Raw genomic sequence first — 19,643 nt, 5'->3', positions numbered from 1 at the left:
TTTAGAGAGATTTTTTTATTCTCATATTGTCTGGGATGGAGAATCTCTAAAATCATTCCTCTGCCATTTATGCTAACAACGCTGGTCCATAATGAGAAATATAACCTCAGTTTATAAAGAATATAATGTGCCAAGAATAGCAAGAAAGGCAAAAAGAATCGGTTTGAAAGCAGAAATCCCAGAAAAACTGCTTGCATTCTTTAACTAAACTTATCTTACAGACAAAAACGGAAGCAAAATTAAGACAGAAATATATGTGTGCACTACTTGAAACAGGCTGTCAAAAAGTTGAATAAATACTGTGCTGTCAACATATGTGTAAAGGCTATGCCAACAGACTGCATTTTATGTGGGGAGAATGAGGCTGACATTATAAAGAACATTTTTGAAAACAGACATTTGTTCCTCAGAAAAAAGCTGTGCAAAAGAAAACACCACCAGTCTACTCGTTTTAGAGAGCAGCGAAAGACATGCCAGAAAAACAAAGCGCTCTAATGTTGCGCAAACACCAAACTTAAAAATATGAACTTTAGACCACCCATGGAGGTGGCAAACTTACAAATGAGCCCAAACAGACTTTCTGTGACCATTACAAGGCTGAGAAGCTGGGTGAAATATCTGGAAATTTGATGTGGTTTTCCAAATGAGCACATCATCTGTAGAGTACAGCAGTGTTATCCATCTTAATTTGAGGGTTTGAGTTCATGATTTAATTAGGAGTGCCTGACTCATGGTACTTAGCGAATTAGTGCCCAATGGAATCAGAACAATAGCTTTAACTCTTGTTGAATGTTGTAGAGAAATGAAGACACCTAGAAGAAAAACAGGTACTTCATAATGTGATGTGCCCCCATCAGTATCCTACTATGAAAGACAGAGATCATTACTGTTAACATCAACATTTTAGTCAACCAAAACTAAATTATCCTGAAGCTAAACTGTCTGAATTAGTTTTTTTATTTTTATCTTTAGGGGTATAACAGCTTGTCACTTAGGCAATGCCCTTAAAGGGAGAACTCTGCATCAACAAATCAGTTTGCAGTTACCATAAACTTTCCAAAGTTGCACCTACAGTACAAATCAGATTTACAGTTTCCAAGTTTTGAGTTGTAAGCATGATTGAGAGCATCTTCAAAAACTGTAAAGGAATTCCATAAAAAAAAAAAAAAAGACCTACATATTTGCATGACTGTAAATGAAATTAAAATGTAGTCACTCATATAATTCAACCACACTACATGTTCTGTGACGCACAGAAATCACCAGATTTTTGTTAAATTCTTGTCTAGCCACAAACAAAGTCATTTGTAGACCATGTTTGTTTGTTTCAGGGTGGTTTTCTCTCCAAAAGTATTTGGCAGTGTAGCACTACGTCCACCACAAACTTAACGGGTTTCAGGTTTGAAGCCTCTAAATACAGTAGTATGAAGAACTTCAACTTTTAATCTGAGAACTGTTGATTAATCCTCGCCCTTCTCCAGGAGTAATTAGCAAGACAATTAAGTAGTCAAAACAGTGCTTCTAAAAAAGGTTTTAATATTGGCTGTCCAAACTAAAAGGCCAGTCTTTTCATTGATGTTGGTGTCTACCTTTTTGACAATGGGACGGAAGATTAGAATGGTTAAGATTCTGATTGATGGTTTCAGGATATCCTCGACTGTTAACCCGATCTTATCTGTGGCTTGTACCTCTGCTAATTAACAGGCAGTATGCAGAACATCTGACAATCTTGGCGCCAGGAACCCAGAAGTGTTCTGACCAAGTAACCATGCACAGAACAGACTGTACCAAGACTCATACAGGATTTTCACTCTTCACTCATTTTCCAGGACATTTGAAATTTCATAAAGACAAGAATAAAAGACAAGGATCACAGATTCAAGGCCTAAAGTAATAAATGATTATGTTTTACTCACCCTGGTGTTGTTCTAATGCAGTATTGCTTTCTTTTTCAGTCTACAGAAGGAGAAATAATAAATAAAAAAAAGAGCAATCAACATTAAGCTTTTTAAAAAATGTAGTATCACAGAATGATATCATGCAACACGTGTAATATATCCTACATGTTCTTCGGGTATACGATAGGGTTTGGTAAAAAAACAAATGAAGTTGTGTACTGTATTATTTAATGAAAATCCTGACCGTGGCCATGGTCTTCAGTGCATGGCTGCACAACATGCGTGTTCGTGAGAATCTATTAGCGCCGCAGTTCACTCCGACTCGCCCAGAAAAAGCAAACAAGATGCGAGAAATCAAGAGTAATAAAAACATGACATCAAATACAATGCCTAGAAATCACAAAAAAGTATCTGTGTTTCTTCCCTGAGCTGAATATATCCAGACCTGAACTCCGGTTGTCAGAGACAGTCAGAATGACAGTTGACAGAGGTGAACGCAATAATTTCTTGTTACGACGAACACAACGGATATATTCACCTCAGAGAAAAAAGTACATGGATTGTATTTCATGTCGCGTTTTTTCTTTCTTTCTTGATTTCTCAAAACTTGTGTGCTTTTTCTGGGCGAGTCGGAGTGAACTGCGGTGCTAATAGAGTCTCACGAAGAGACAAATGTAACTCTGGATCTGAAGTTTAGCATTTAATTAAAAGAACATTTTTATTTGTGTGGGGATTGTCGTCTTGTTAAATGGATCATCACACCCAAATCTTCATACTGTGGGCATTATGAAGAACTGGTTTACCATCCATTTCAACTCACTGAAAGCTAATAAAAACTCACATTCGCATAGGGTCAATCAGAGATAGGAATATATGTGTATACATTATCTCTCAGAAAACCGCATTAAAGCTTGGAAGACAAAGGGGAGGAGACATAGTCAATCCATGGTATATTCAAATATTTACACTGTGTGCAAATTGTTATGAAGGTCATTTTAAACTTGTCCACCACCGATTGACATTAGAAGTGCCAAGTCAAAATTGTTGATCATTTAAGAAGTTTACAGTACATGCCCTTGAGACTAAGAAGGTTCTTGTAGCTTTGAATGAGTAAGAGCAATAACAAATTCAGATATCTTCTCCTGAACATTAAATAGGCCATTGTCTACCAGGAAAACATAAGGTTTCACAATGGCATTTTGATTGAATCTAGGCTCAATTGAATAGGTGGAACAATGATGACCAGGTCGACAACAGTATAAGCACTCTTATAATATTATTTTTGTTCGTTGACAGAGCATCAGCGTTAACCGAGCAGACCTGCATGGGTTATGACAAACCTGAAAGGACCTCAGCTAGGAAATTAGATTGGTGAAAAATTCCTTTTTGCTTAAATTAGATTTTCAAATTACCATTTTGAAACCAATGAGCTGAATGTACTGAGAGAACACAATGATAAGTCTTTTTCTACTGGCAGTTGTATAAGTGTGAAAATTCAGAACTGTTTTGCAGCAGACCATCTTTCCCTATGAATTGTCAATGCTGTCCAGCGACTGAATATACTAAAACCTCTAAGAACTGACTTTCTATATGGATGGTTTAGCTTTTAAAAAACTTTAAGTGATAGTTTGCCCAAAAATTTTAATTTTGTAATTTACTCACCTGCATGTCGTTCCAAACCTAATCTTTCTAAGATATTTTTAGAATTGTCTCAGCATTTTTACCAAATGTTTGGTAACTAACATACTTAAAAATATCTTATTTTGTGTTCCTGAGAAAAAAGACTTCATGCAGGTTTGAAGTGGCATGAGAGTGAGTAAATGATGACAGAATTTTTGGGTGAAATATTCCTTTAATTTTCTCATCAGTTTCTTTTCCTGTTGATCAAGAGCAGGGGTGTCCAATCCAACTTCTGGATGGCCACTGTTATGCTGAGTTTCTAGTTACGCCTCGGACAGGACAAAAAGGAAATTTGATCACATCAGAAAGATGACAAAAGCCTTTAAACAGCACAATGTTTTTGGCTTTGATTTGAAGTCCAACACTGTGTTAACAGTACAATGGACATTAGCTTACAGGAGCTTTTTTGCCTGATTGATGACAGGAATGCGTACCATTCAGAATTCAATTGAGAAGGGAACTTTACACTTAAATGGCAGTGGATACATTGCCAGAGATGCAAAGAATGCAAGCTGCTCTCCAAAGGCATTTATTCAGAGACAAGCAGCTATGGGAAACGCTTTATACAATAATTAGTGTGACTGGGAGCATTCAAAGATGCCAATTATACAGTATGACACGTCATGAATAGCGGTTCACTTCTGTGAATTAGGATGGATTGTTTTCAAACCATTTTCAAACCGTACTGAAGTACATACAAACTATATTCCTGCGGACTCAAGGTTTTCATTCAGTGGCTGGTTCTCTGGTGCAGTTTGGAAACCACTTTGACACCTACCAACTGAACCAAACGCTGGCATCAAAAGTCCCCACCGAAAGCTATAGCATCAAAACATTTTTTTCTTTTTCAAATTCAAATAGCATCCATTTTGCTGTCCCAAATCAAAGTCAATTTGAATTCAGGGATTAAACTTGAATTTAAAAGCGATTCTTAATTGAATTCTGACTGGTACACATCCATCTAGTCTCAGCCTCACATGTCATGCCCATGGCCCGTTTGCTGAAAGTCTGATGCATATGGCACACCTAACAGGAAACACTTCAGGATTTTCTAAGTCGTCATCTGATTGGTTGAATTCTACAGGCGTTCTTTAACGGTCCACCTGGAAACAAAGATGCCATGATGCCAAACCCCATGGAAGAAGAACGCTGTTGTGTTTACAACAGTGACAATGAGTGCTTATCAGGATCAACTAATCGCTTGATTTTCAAAAGTATGTAAAGTTCGCAACATAGACTCTTTAAAATATGTCCAAGAGTTTTAACACACTGGTCTGTTATTGAAGGGACATCGGCGTTATATTTTCACAACCATAAACATGATGCGAAACAAAACAAACTGTAATTGGTTGACCTCTGGGCGGTCCTTGGCCAATGAATGCTATAAAGTCCAAACCTTCTGCCGTCAGTCTGAAGGTCTGGCTACGCGTCATCAAGCGGGTGAAAAAGGTAAAAGTTCCTGTAAGCTATTGTCCATTGTCCATTTGACTTCAAAGCAAAGCCAAAAACATTTAGCTGTTTAAAGGCTTTGGCCATTACTGCTTTCTTATGTGGCAAAATTTCTGTTTTGCCCTGTCCAAAGGGTTGGCAGTCCTAATTCTTAGTCCGTATGTAAAAACATCATTAATTCTTTACCCAATTGACAGACTCTAGCTATTATCATACCTCCTGTGCAAGGCATGCAGTAGAGATATGGGAGATTGTGTTGTCTTTTTGATGTCAAAAGCCATAAAAACCAGAAACAGAGATTTAACACAGCCAAATGCCAGCACAAACAAACACTTTCATCTGCATCTATCTGTACTCTGCTCATCTGGCCAAGTCTGTGTAAATAACTTGTAAAGTAAGCAATATCCTTGACTTGAAAGAATGATTTTCATAAACCATTTTGAAAGACATTTCATTGGCTAAACTCATCCGAATGAACTTGAATGCCACTTCGAAGAATTTATTAGTATACTGATTAAATAAATACCAATATATGGATAATATTTGACCTCAGATAAGGCAACATAACAGGATACCTTGGTATTCTTTCACTGCTGACATTTCTATGCAATATTTTTAATTCTTTAACACTTAAACTTAAACACATCTAAATTACACAAAAAGCCATAATGTTTCCCCTCATTCTACATACTTCTTTCCCAGTCATTTTAAAACCTAATCCATGGCCCAACCATTGGACTGCATTCCCCTCCAGACCATTCACATGGAACTGGTTAGAACAACATTCCTTCCATGGAGAAAATAGTTGGCAAACTTTTAATACAAAATCATAAACGGGAGATCTTTTCTAATCACATCCTGTGTCATTTTCTGTCTCCTTAATCTCTTCCTAGAGTGTTCACATTCTGAAAGAAAAACAAGGAAGAGACATCTTTTTTTTAACAGGAAAAAAGGACAGATGATTTTGCTTTTCAGCTGACACCGGGAGGATGGGAGTGTTCTAAAGGGTGGAAAATGTTCAACCTCTTGCTTTCTGTGTATACAGCTAAAGAGACTGAATGCAGTGTAATTGTCTTGTGTACTTTGGCCTGCTAATGTTCAGATGAAAAATGTTCATGCGCTCATAGCCGCAGCACAGCGATATGTTACATGAGTTAGTTGGCTTTGGGAAAACATACAGGGCTGCTAAAAATTACCCTTCACATTCAGAGAGCAGTTCTTTCTCTGTTCAAATTCTCTTGTTCTGTTCTACAACCGCAATTACATATTTTCCAGCAATAGGAGCACCCTAGAAATGAAGGGACTGGGACATGCAGGCCTATACCATGTTCTGGTTTTAATACGGCCGCAACAACTCAATAAAATTGTTAATTGACTATGAAAATAATGGACAATGAATTTCATTATCCACAAGTAAGGTCTGTGCACAATGCACCTTACACCTCAGTCAGTCATGTCACTTTAGCAACGCAGGCTCATCTGTAATATGAGCCATTGGCAACATTTCTGCAAAATTATATTACGTTGCTTCTTGCACGTTTCATGACACTTTTAAAGTGAAATGTCCAGTGAATGATGCTAAAAGCAATTAGATTTATCCGAAAGAGATGAACATGAATCTGGCAAAGTTTTATTACAATATCATGGTAGTCCGAAAGCGAAATGTCCGATGAATGGCGCTAAAAGGTTAAAACTCTACCATAAACGTAATCGATGGTGTTAACAAAAGCATACATGAGCTGAAACACATTTGCTGAAGCAACCATTCCATTTTAGGCTTGCTTAGTCTTTGAGCTCTTTTATCGTGACTCATGTTTCACAAGACTCATACCCGAGAGTTCCACATCGAAAGTGCAGTGCTGCACAAGGTTAGCTATTGAGCAAGTTTATTACATTAGAAAAAAAAACAACTAAATATGGAGCTGGTTATGTGATGTAAATGAAATATGTAGTTTACAAATTATGCACTATATAGTAAGTGAATTGAGGTCATAATATAGAACTGTGCAAGCGACCATGAGAATAAAAGTCTTTCTTAATCAATCTAATCTGCCCCTTTAACCATCATTTGTGTAAAAAAAGAAAGTTTTGAACTAGTGCCTCTGCGTGCATGCGCATCAAAGATATTGAGCCCAATAGAAAGAAAATGTAAAGACTAGATTATTATAATAAGCTATTTGCTAGATGCCCTACACTTTCCATAAACAAGATTCAGTTGATTTAAAATACAAATTTGGAAAAACTGAGCATGTCAAGCCCATTTCATCACCTGGTAACCTGTTGGGTTTCAAATCTATTATAAAACACCATTCATCAAATATAAAGCTCTAAATTGTCTTATGACCCCAAGTATCTTTTACACTCCATAAGGTTTCAAGTCAGGTCTTCTGATAAAGTCGTCTGACAAACATCCAGTTGTTCAGGGTGGACTCTACACCACCAATTATTATATTTATTTAATAATAATAATTTTAACACATGACTATTATTGCAAATATTCTATAGCAAGTTTGTATCTGTCCTTTAAACAATTGGTTAAATATGTGCAAGCTCATTTGAAATTTGGTTCCTCTCAAGGTTTCTTCCTGATCCTACTAAACCAGAGATTTTTCCCTTGCAAGTTGCAACTGTTGCCTTTGGCTTGACTTTCTTCCCCTTCTTTTTGACGTTAAAGGCTGCTTTGGAGCAATATGTATTGTGAAAGTGCTATATAAACTCAGTTGAACAGAATTGGGTGTGTGAAAACTGCCAAGAACCGGTTGGTAAAAAAATTAAAAATTAAATAAATAGAGAAACTGTACAATAACCAAGCTTTTATATTAACAGTCCTTGCCTTGATTGACAGATCCATTAGCTGTAATTACTGAGGTAGGCATGCATGCAAGCAAAAGGTAAGCCAACTCTAATCTTCCTCAAGAGCAATTTTTATCCTCTAAAAAAAGAACAGAAAGAATGCATCTGCCCATTCCAGCATATATTCTGTTAAAACCTCAAACTATTTAACACAGGGATAACTAATTCTTCTTCTTTATTCAATATGTTTTGTTCAAAAGACTCATTAATAATCTTAATTTTCATCATTTCATCTTTTAATGTAAATTTGCTAAATACAGTCCAAATATTTCGGACTATCTTGTTACCCATTAACATCATAAGTGAATTTCACAGATTTTGCAACGTGAGACGATTCAAAGACCTTCAAAATATAGCATGCTATGCCAGAATCATGGTACAGTAATGGTAGCAGATGGTAATATCATGGTGGTAATACCATAATACCTTGATATTTAACTATATACTTCATATTTATCAAGTACTTAAATCAAAGAATACCATGGTAATACCATAGTAGCTTATATGTAATGTCAAGCTGTACTGTCAAGCTACTATAAGTGTTTTGTACTAATATGATGCTTTTGTTTGGAAAATGCTTTTTGCAGTACAGAGGCTTTACGAAGATGCACATGCAGGTGTTGTACTTCATAACGATCATCTTCAACACTGACAAATTATAGGATGCATTTACAGGTAGAGTTTCATTTGATTGCACTGAAATATACACTTCATTTAGTGCTCTTTTGTTCTCTGAGTTATGAAGAATCCTGTTGTTTTTCCTGAAAGAAGCTGCTTCAAACAATTCCGTGCATGGGTGAGTAAACTGCCTGAATGATCAAAATGCACCATGAACTGATTTGTTCAAGATCTTTGGTATGAGGATAACTATTTGGACACATCTGAATGATTCACAGAAAAATGAACTCAACGCCACTCATGAATTATCGACATGAGCATTCTGTCTTAATAATTCTGAATAGCAAAATGATTATACCATTTTGTTGGCAATTATAATTGAGTCTAGCACAGCTTAACACAGATTGATGGAGCTAGTCACAAAATTCATAATTCACCTCTTAACAAAAGAACAAATTAAAACCAAACGGCTGTTAAATGGACAGTTCACTCAAAAATGTAAATGCTATCATCCTTTACTGCATTTCGTTCCAAACCTGTATGACTTTCTTTCTTCTGTGGAACACAAAAAGAAGATTCGAAGAATGTTGGTAACCATTCAACCATGGATTGACTTCCATTGCACGGACCAACAACAACAACGACAGCAAAAACATGAGATGTTTTGGATGTCATACAGTTTTTGGAACAACATAAGGGTGAGTAAATGGTGACAGAATTGTATTTTTTTTGGGTTAACAATCCCTTTAATGCTGTATTATTTTGTTTGCAAGCTAATTTTACCTCTGTAGCCTATGAAGTGACACATAAAGTGAGTGAGACAGTAATGATGTGTGATTCCTCATTGTGAAGCTGTAAATTAAGGAATGTAAGCACATGGAAAATAAGGATGGATGATTTTCCAGAAGGACTGCAAACTTTAGCAGACATTCAAGCTGTATATTTCTGTTGCAAAATGAAAATAAGTATAAACGTGGACCCAAGGCTTTTTGGCAGACAAAGCTGCCTGACTTTGTCTGCCTGTCTTTCAAAACAGTCTAAATATGTACAACATTGTCAAATATGGGGTGAAACACGTCCTTCACTTGTTCATTCATATGTGAAAACCACTTCTCAATGAATTAAAACACTGATGTAGCCAATTACCACTCACCATGTAAATACTAGACTTTGTGGTGGCTTGTATGGTTATACATTTCTTTTGTTCATCATTCTTTACTATGTGTCATGGTTATTCTCTGACACATTATTCTCTAACAAAAACCAACATGAATGCTTGAACATCAAATCTCAAAGCAGGACCCTCTTTATCTTGTATGACGACTCATCTTACATTTTATAGAATACACGATTTCAGATTTTTCCTCACATAGCCAATGCAAGTAGACATTTAATTTAGGATTATCCTTTATCAATCTCATGAATATGAAAATAGATCACATTTAAAATCCAAACAAACGAGCAAAACCCATGATGATTACTTAAATGTGCTTCCAACGGTAGACCTCAGAATCAACAAGCATAAAAATGAAAATCTGAGGAAGAGGCAGATTCCAGCAAAGTCAAACAAATGTTAATGAAACCACTGCAGGAGCAGCAAGAGATCTTATTATTTGTCTCTGATTCTCAGCTGATAAGAGCCATTTGACATGCTCTCAATCTCCTGGTACAGTGGCTAAGACGCCAAGCTGTGTGTGAACGCTCTGGAGGGGGTGTGAAATCCAGCACTAGGGTCACAGACTGTTACGCCCTCTGCAACAATGGCCATATTGATATATACCCCTTCAGTTTGTGCCCACTTTGGTTTGACCCATCGCTATAGGCCTCTAATGAAACATCCCTTATCCGGTTTTCCAATGGCTAAACCTCAACCCCCACCTGGTAGAAATGACTCCCCAATTAAAACGTAGAGGGACGCTTGGTATTCACAGCAAGAAATTTAATTAACCTCATTCAAGAGAATAATGTTAGTAATGAGAATCTGTAGTTTGCCTTGCTCAGACTGGATTTGCATGTAAGCCAAATATCAGACCGCATTAGGAAAAGAAAAATGGTTTGATCATAAAATCTTCACATAACTTGTGAACCACTGTGAGGTCCGTTTTCAGTTCTCTCAGTAAGAATCACTTATAATGTAATTTTATTACTAAATTACCACGATACTCATGCCTAATGGTTCACATTCAAAGCTGAACACCGCTGATACTAGCAGAGATAGACTGTTAGAATAACAGCTGAAAGCCAACCAGATCAGACCTCTGATCATATAAATGCTTTTAGCAACATAAGGAGGATGCTATTCCAACAGCCCACCACTATTAATTTACAGTAGAATCAAATGGTGAAATGTATCCTTTTTCTTTCTTTTTAAACACAAATAATACATCAAGTCTTCAATGGCCCATTTATCCAGAGAAGGGAATTCTCCCAAGCTTTATTTTCTTAGTGAGAGCAGGTGGGTTGAGCTAAATACTTCAGAATGTAACATATCTGTCTCCATTAATGGTGGCAGAAGCTTCCATGTCAAAGCATTCTGGGTGGGCCTAGCTTGCTTGGAGAAAAGGTAGCATCTCCACATGCCTCAGACTCTGCTGTTGTGTTTTTCTAAAAGAAAAATTTCATTACTGCAAGAAGAAGAAGAAGAAGAAGAAGAAGAAAGATGGAACATGAAACAATAGTGCCTTTGAATTTCTCCTGCTCATTTTGCATGTTAATATTGGCAAAAGGCAGTCAGTCAGTCTATTTGTATTGGAGGTGTACTTCTCATGGAAAATTAGTTTGAAACATCCCTAGAAAATTAAACTTTCATAAAAAATTAAGGAAAATCAATTAAGGAAATAGTTGCAACAGAATTAAAATTCTGTCATTATTTACCCTCATGTCTGTCATTATTTACCATTCTGTTCTTTAAAGTCACCATGAAATCAAAACTAACAATTCTTAAAAAAAAAAAGATTTTTAATTATAATTTATTATAAATGATTTATCTTCATTTTTTTAAAAATTCACATGCCGTCGTCATTTTTATGCTGGGTTCAGACTACACAATATCAACCCGGTTTTGTCACAATCTATTTGATGTATGGCGTCGTGATGGTAATCGACAATGGGTATCAGGATGCAAGAATCGATCGTTTTATCATATATAGTGTGTCATAGTGGACGACAACCGACGCAGCGACGCTTCACAACGTCGTGACATTGACCAATAGGAGCACAGAAGCTCTTCTGTACATAGCTTTCAAACATGGCGAAACGAAAGCAAGAAGATGGTATTGGTGCTGCTAGGTGGAATTGTGAAATGGCGGAAAGGTTCATAGAGCGATGGCAACAATCTTCCTGCCTTTATGATGTTTCCTAGAGGGAGTGAAAAAAGATAAATGCTGGCAAACGATAGTGGAGGCGCTTCAGCAACCTGGAGAGTACTGGAATTAGCATTAAGCTAGAAAATCATTCATTATATTCTCCTTCGCCATTTCAGTAGCTATTGTTTGTTTCACGCTCTTGTTTCCGGAAGTCAGTCACTAGTTCTGCTTTATCGATAATATCATGCATTTCGTTAAAGACGGCAAACGATGATTGGTGGGGAAGCAACGTGTAGTCTGACGTTTCTTTTGTCCATGACATTTACGAGTCAAAATTACATAATCTGACACAATGACTATCGTAACAGACAAAAATGTGTGTACCGGTAGTCTGAACCCGCCATTTATTCAAAATAACTGTAGCGACATCTCTTCCCTTCTCTGATGATGTGTTTACTGGCGCAAGGGCAGGTCAACCTGTGACAACCTCACATAAGATAGCAGCAATAGCAAACCACAATGATCCAACGATCCAATCAATTCCCAAAGGATAAAATCAGTCCCGCCCTACATTTTCCTCTTGCTCAAGAAGCCGTTTCACTTGGATATGTGGGGGAAGAAAAGACTATCGCAACTTATGTCTTATGCCGACTTCAAATGAATGAAAACTTTTATCCAAATTGACTAAAAAAGGCACCATAAAAGTCAATCAAAGAAGTAATAATATCTGATTTATGACTGATTCGGTCTGTTGAGTCAAAACTTTGTAATTACTCATGGTTCACAAAACCACAGCTACCGATTTCTGACTTCAACCCACTGTTTTCTTATCCTGACTACGTCAGACTTCGTACTTCCGCTCAATTTCATTTCGCTTCTGTACTGCCCAGTCTGAGATAGCGTCCATTTTCCCCGTTTTCCTCCGGCCTCAAAACAGCCGGCCAATCAACGAACAGAGGGCGGGCTGAGAGCCGTGACGTAGATGCTGATTGTACCGTGGATGCGTAGATTTACTTCACATAATCTGTAAAAGTCGTTCACAGCCATGTTCACTCCGGTATTTCACTCGATAGTTTTGTTTTCACATCATACATGTGTTTACAGTGGAAGTTAGATGCGGCTGAGCATGCACATAACACACGCCATAACCAAACGTTATGTGATTGGCTTACGGGTAACCAATGATTTTAAACTTCAGACAAGCTCCCCCCCGCGAGAAAGAAAACGCTTTTCAATTATGCCATGCCAGACTCTTGTCTACAAAGCAAAGCGAAGTAGCAGAGTTTGGTATTACCAGGCTACTGTTTTCTGGTCACGATTAAGAAAGTCATACAGGTTTGGAACAACACAACGGTGAGTAAACGATGACAGAATTTTCATTTTCAGGAGAGCCATGCCTTTAAAATATTTATAGCAGAACCAAACAGATATTTGTGACTTAGTAGAGAGTTTCAAAAGTAGTAAGAAACAACACCTTGAAAGAATAAACTACACCTGTCTGAGACAGGATGGATCTCATGTGTGTAAAGATTTGATCAACGAAGCGACGTTCAATTCAAGGATGAACTTTTGCTCCCCTTGGGCAAAAAGCATATACCTCACTCTACATTCTCTCTTTTCTTATTTGCAAACCATGTCCTCAAAATAACAGAAGCATAGAAGCACATAATCTGTTCTAGCCTCTGTACATCTGATCATGTTGAGGCCATCTAATCGCATTTAAGATCTACAGAGAGAACAGAGAAGCTGGACCTTTCATCCTACACCAAAGTCAACAATATGGGATTCTTGGGAAGCATTGCTGACATTCTTAAAGGCAGAAAAAAAGATGAACCTCTCTTTCCCAAACTTTACAGGGAATGGATAAAAAGGCGCAAGTTCTTGCTTGACAGTATGTTGATGAAATAATAAATTGTAACCACATTGGCCCTCTCTTTCTCTTCATAGACACGGGCGGGGGCGGCTGGTGGTTGTGGCGAGAAGTCTACGCTGTAAGTGGGCGTCAGAGAGATTTATGGTCAACTTGGTCTAGGGCCCTCTGTAGACAGGGCATTCGTCCATGCGGTTTTTACCACACTGAATGCCTTCAGTCAGCTGGAGTCAGATGGAGGGAGGGGGATCAGATAAATCCATGGCAAATGACTGAGGTTAATTAATAACTCCCCTCAACGAGGTGTTGTTTACACAGATGGATCCCCTTCTTTTGAACTGGCCATCCATTTATGTTGCTATGTCCTCTTCTCGGCACTGGTTATCTCATCCTGTCAAAATTTAGTGTTTATGTGCTCAATGAAATCATAATGAAAATTTTAGCAAGAGATATTTTTGACCTTGTCAGCAGTAACAATAAAAAAATACTGTTGATGAGAAAAAAATAACACTGCAATACATTAACAATGCACTAAATAATAATGTTTTATAATAAGAAAAATCAATACAGAATTTTTGCTTGAGCGACTTGCTTGAGTTGAAGCGAAAGAGTGAACGAACACCGGTAAACTGATGCACTTTGCTAGCCTGTTAATTAACTTACCAAACACATACTATATTAGATACAGAATACAATATAAGCTTTAAATTACAGCTTACACATGCACAAAATGAGGCAAATACATAAATCACATTTTCATAACAACACACTATAACACATATACATTATTTCAGGAGCTCAGATTTTCAACAACAGAAACATTTAAACAGTTTTAACTTGTATTTTTTGTAATGTTGGTACATTTTTAAATGAATATATAAAAATGTTAACATTTTTTATTTATTTTTGGTTTTATTTGACATGCTAAAGTCTTATTTTCATTGACTAATTAGATGCCATTGTGGTCCGAATAAAATTCAATAAACATGTCACAACAAAAAATCATTGCATTATATGGAGCTTCGCACATGATGTAGAAGAAAAAATAGATATTGTGTATATTAATTAAATATTCGTTCCCACATCTTATTAAGGGATGAAATGAATAGTACAATGTGGCCATGTTCTTGATTTTTTTCACTCACGTCATATGCAGGGCTCTGTACATTATGACCACCAAACACATGCAAAGTAGTGAAGTAGTATCTGATCCTTCAGATCCTAATGGATCAACTCAAAAACCTCCACAAACCAGCATTTCAGAAAACTTGATTCTACACTGTCTTAGAGCAGAGCAAACACTTTAGGTCTCTGGAGTCACGTTAGTAAAACAACAAGAGGAACACTGAAATCAATAGAAAGAGACTATGGGAGAAGAAGGGAAAATTTCAGTATCAGGATTGCCAGAAAAGAATCAGAATTACTTGGCTCAGGCTTTTGTGGTGAGAATGGCAAGAGTTCAAACTCAAATTCAGAGCCCACAATGGCTGGCCTTAAAGGTTCTCTCATTAGCGTTCTCTGAACGGGAGCAAGCAGGGTCATAGTAATGTTCCAAAGTGTGTGCATGAGAGGCCCTTAAAAAATATGGTTTCCTTCAAGGGGTGTAACGATACATTGTTATGTCAAGGTATCGCGATATAAAAATGCGGCGTTATGAATTGTTGATATAAACAATATAATTCACGATTAGTTTTATCCAAGGCTCAGCTTACTGTGTTTATAAGGTATAATTCACTCAAAATGCAAATTCTGTCATCATGTACTCACCCTCATGTCATTTCAAACCTCTAAGATTTTCGTTTAACTTCCAAACACAAATGAAGAAACTTTGTTTTATGAAACCTGAGAGATTTCTGTCCTTCCATTTAAAGTCCATTGCTCTAAAACTTAAAAAATCATAAATGCAATGTAAAAATAATCAATTGAGTGGTCTAATCCAAATCGAAGTCTTATGAAGAGACATGATGGCTTTATATGATGAACAGATTTACAAAGATGCGCATACTGTAAGTAAACACAGACTTTTAAACAACATGAGTGTGAGTACATGCAGAATTAAAAAAATTGGAAGAACAACATTTCCATTTTAGGAATATGCTTTATTGCGATTAGGACTGTGATTGATTGCATCGATCATCTGAAGCGCATATGCACTGTCGGAATGGCACTCCTCAAAGTGAAAGTGTATATGATGTATAGTGAATTAATAGCGGGTGAGGCGGGACATAGCAAGCAAGCAAAACTTGTCCATTTAAAAAAAATCTGACTGAATCAACCTGATTATTACTTTCAGCAGATGCTTTTAACCAAAGCATCTTACATTGCATTCAAGATATACATTTTGTCAGTATATTCATTCCCTGGGACCTTTAAGCTTTGTGTTGCTAGCACCATGCTCTACTGTCTGAGCTATAGGAATTGTCGGTTTCACCAACAAAAATTATATTATAAGGTTTGGATCAAGTAAAAATAACTTGCTTTAAAGTAAAGTGTGTTGTGCACCACTGGCGGCACTAAACAGAATTGGATTGTGTGTTTGAGGGGCCAGACTGAGTTAGACATAATGACACTAGCTGAACCAATGGTGTGAGTTTGGGGCAGGGCTACCTGTTTTACTGACCAATGGCAGATGGGGAGATTTTGCTAGTTTATTTTGTGCATCTAATGGAAAAGAAATGACAAACTTCACATTTAGGGTAACAACAACTGCACATACTTCTTACAGTGAGTGGATGTGGTCACATTAGCAAAACTTGAATGAAATTTGCATGAAAAACATTCCCTGAATGGGAAAAACAATGCATGAATCACTGTTTACTCAGAGGTCACGTCCAAACCAAGCAGCTTTATACTGGTAAATAAGTACAGTAACGAGTAGGAGAGTCTTTGGAGAGAATTGTCTAATGCATATAAAAAACAGAAGTATATTTTGAAAATAATAGTGACTTTATATGTCAGAACTGTGAATCTATTTCCCGTAAATGCAACGCCACAACTCTGAAAATTGCAACTTTGTTTCTCAAAATTGTGACAATGCAGCTTTTATCTCTTGCAATGTAACTTTCTCCTCAACCTATTGGTCAATAATAGATCATACAAATGATGCGTTAGGAGTTGTGTTTACAGACCCCAAACTCCTTTGGGGTCAAGCAAAACATCACCAGACACACTCATCGTTTTAATCATACATTTAACTGTATCGCATGGAATCGATCTTACTGTTATCGTCTTACTGTATTTGCCTATTCTACCGCAAAGTGATGAAATCACTGATCACTACATTGTAACATGCATACTGTGTACTTCTGACATTTGCCATATCGCTCCGCATTATCAGCCAGGTAGAACAATTATCCTATAAAGATAGATTCACAAGTAAACTGCCTGATCTGTCTCAGGGTACCAAAACACACAAATTAACTTGATTAAACGGCTAGAATCGCACGGAAAAAGACAGTATGTCCCGCTATAAAAAGGCTCTAAAAGCTGCCAGGGCCGACCATCTCCGCCAACCCCTGCGAGGAGATGACGCCAACTCTGAAATAACATTCAAAACTGCAAAATGTAGAAACATGCATTTTCTATAAAGCTACTTTGAAACAATATGTATTGTGAAAAGCGCTATACAAATTAATGTGAATTGAACTTTATTTCTTATACCATATTTCACATTTGTTTTATTTTTTATGGAAACTGACGAAATCAGGCGTCCATAGAGAACAGAAAAAAAATCGATTAAAAACATTACATTTAGAGTCTTCATTTCAGTCATTGTGGTAGCTGTTGTAAATTGCTTTTTGACAAACCACACATAACACAATACATCAGATGAATAAAAATTACTGTAAAAAAGGGGCAAAACTGGCTGTGTTTTCTTGGACATAGGTTTATAGATGAAATTGAGTTGGCTCTAAGAATTCAATGGAAGCTTGAACTCGAGAGGAAGCCATGAAGGAATTATTGTTAAATCAAGAACAAAATAAAGCCTTTAAACAACAGCAAGTAGTTTTGATGGGATGAAAAAGGCTTCCAGCAACAATGTATACTACATTTTCTCTGGTGTACCGCAGAAGAACACAGGAGAGGTTAACAGTAACACAATGCTAATGTTAAACAGAGCATTTAACGCTTAAGGGTAATATATTAACCTCAGTGACACGGGGCACGTGCTTCAGCCTGTCCAAACCCCAGAGGGATCAACTTTGCTGAATCAAGGCTAAGGAGCGCTCCAGACCCCCACTCCCCGCACGCACCATCAAAGGGGGCTGCCTCTGCTGCTTCTCCCGCCTTCCTGATGATACAGAAAGTACATCCCAATAAATCACATTCTCTGATCTCCCTGCCAGGAATTCCAGTGAAGATTGCGTTTGTCACACCATTGAGATCCGTGAAATACGGAAACACCGGCCCCGCTTCCCAAAAATCCAGGGAATGCCATCAGAATCCATTCGCGTCTGAAAAGCGCGGTGAACTACGTTCTGAGATACTTTTGATCATTCAACAATTGAAAATAATCCACCTCTAACTGTGTCCACATGTTTTGGTCTGGTCGGACCACACACACACACACACACACACACACACACACACACACACACACACGCAAAGACACAGACAAACAGAGGTGTGCTTTGCCAGAGACGTTCACATACGCATGGAAATGGAACGCTGGTGTGTAAGTGCGAAATTCTTATGAGGATAATATATAAAAAAAAAAAAAAAAAAAATTGAACTTTAAAGGGGTCATATAATGGTACATGCACTTTTACAAGTTGATTGTACTGAAATGTGTGTTGGCAGTGCCTGTACACAACCATCATAAAATTATAAAAATCCATCCAGTGGTTTTTTAAAAATCTTCTTATATGTTTCCCCCTCTCCTGAATCAAGCTGTTCGATTTTGTGACGTCACAAAATCGATGCCCCTCCCACAATGGTTGATTGACAGCAGCGTTTCAACACAGACCCGCCTTCGTGAGCGAGCTGTCAATCATAGCCCGCGCCAACCGGCGCGTTCATTGCTGATAGCTGGAGCACTGAGCAGAATGGCGTCTAAGCGATTGTGGTGTTCTTGGGTGTAATAACGAACACAGCAGTCATTTTGATGTTCCTAAATCCGTACAGCTGAAGACGCAGTGGCTGAGTTTGTTTTCGAAGGGAATTCCTCACGATCAACCAATGCTTTCATGTTTGCGCGAATCATTTCACCAGACTGCTTTACAAACGAGGGTCAGTATAAAGCTGGTTTTACTAAGAAGCTGCTCCTGAAAAAAGGATCGGTACGTTACCAACTATTCGTGTTCCTGCTGCACCTCCAGAAGAAGTGAGTGAGTGTAACGTTTTATTAACCTTTATATTAATCTTTATATTAATCTTTGCAAATCGCTTGCTTGCACGCTTCACGATGAATGCGGCTATTTTTACACTCAGGTACATTACGGCATGTTTTCTATGTATGACGTTCTCAATATAATTCATAATCCCATGTTTATAATAAACAATGCGTTATGGTTATTGTGTTTCAAACGGTGTACGCACAGAACAGAGGGGCGGGGTGAGCAAAGCTCATTATCATTTAAAGACACATGCACTCAAACGGCGTGCTGAAAACAGAGCTGGTTTTGACCAGGTAAAATGAGTGTTTTCTTACAATACTAATGAGAATTTTTAATTAAAGTATATTACAAACTTTTCATTTAGACCCTAAAGAATCATATTAGCTTGTACAAAAATGACATTATATGACCCCTTTAAGACTATTATGAATTTAAAGCTATAGTTAACTCAAAAATTTTAATTTTATCATTTAGTAAACCTGTATGACTTTCTTTATTCTTTGTTTTTTTTTCTCATTGTCTAATTTTGGACTTTACTGACTTTCACTGGACAAAAATACTGAAAGATTCTTCAAAATATTTTTTCATACAGGTTTAGAATGACATGGGGGTGAGTAAATGATGGGAATTTTCC

The 19,643-nt window shown here is 37.2% G+C and overlaps 1 protein-coding gene across 1 annotated transcript in view; it reads right to left on the bottom strand.

Annotated features, from left to right (window-relative positions):
• Positions 1–19,643, bottom strand: part of col8a2 (collagen, type VIII, alpha 2) — a 107,589-nt gene that overhangs the window by 63,510 nt on the left and 24,436 nt on the right. The window lies entirely within an intron of this gene.

The sequence above is a fragment of the Squalius cephalus genome (assembly GCF_949319135.1).
Source record: "Squalius cephalus genome assembly, chromosome: 8".
Taxonomy (NCBI): Eukaryota; Metazoa; Chordata; class Actinopteri; order Cypriniformes; family Leuciscidae; genus Squalius; species Squalius cephalus.
The sequence above is the reverse complement of the archived record's forward strand: the minus strand, read 5'-3'. Positions and strand labels throughout refer to the sequence as shown.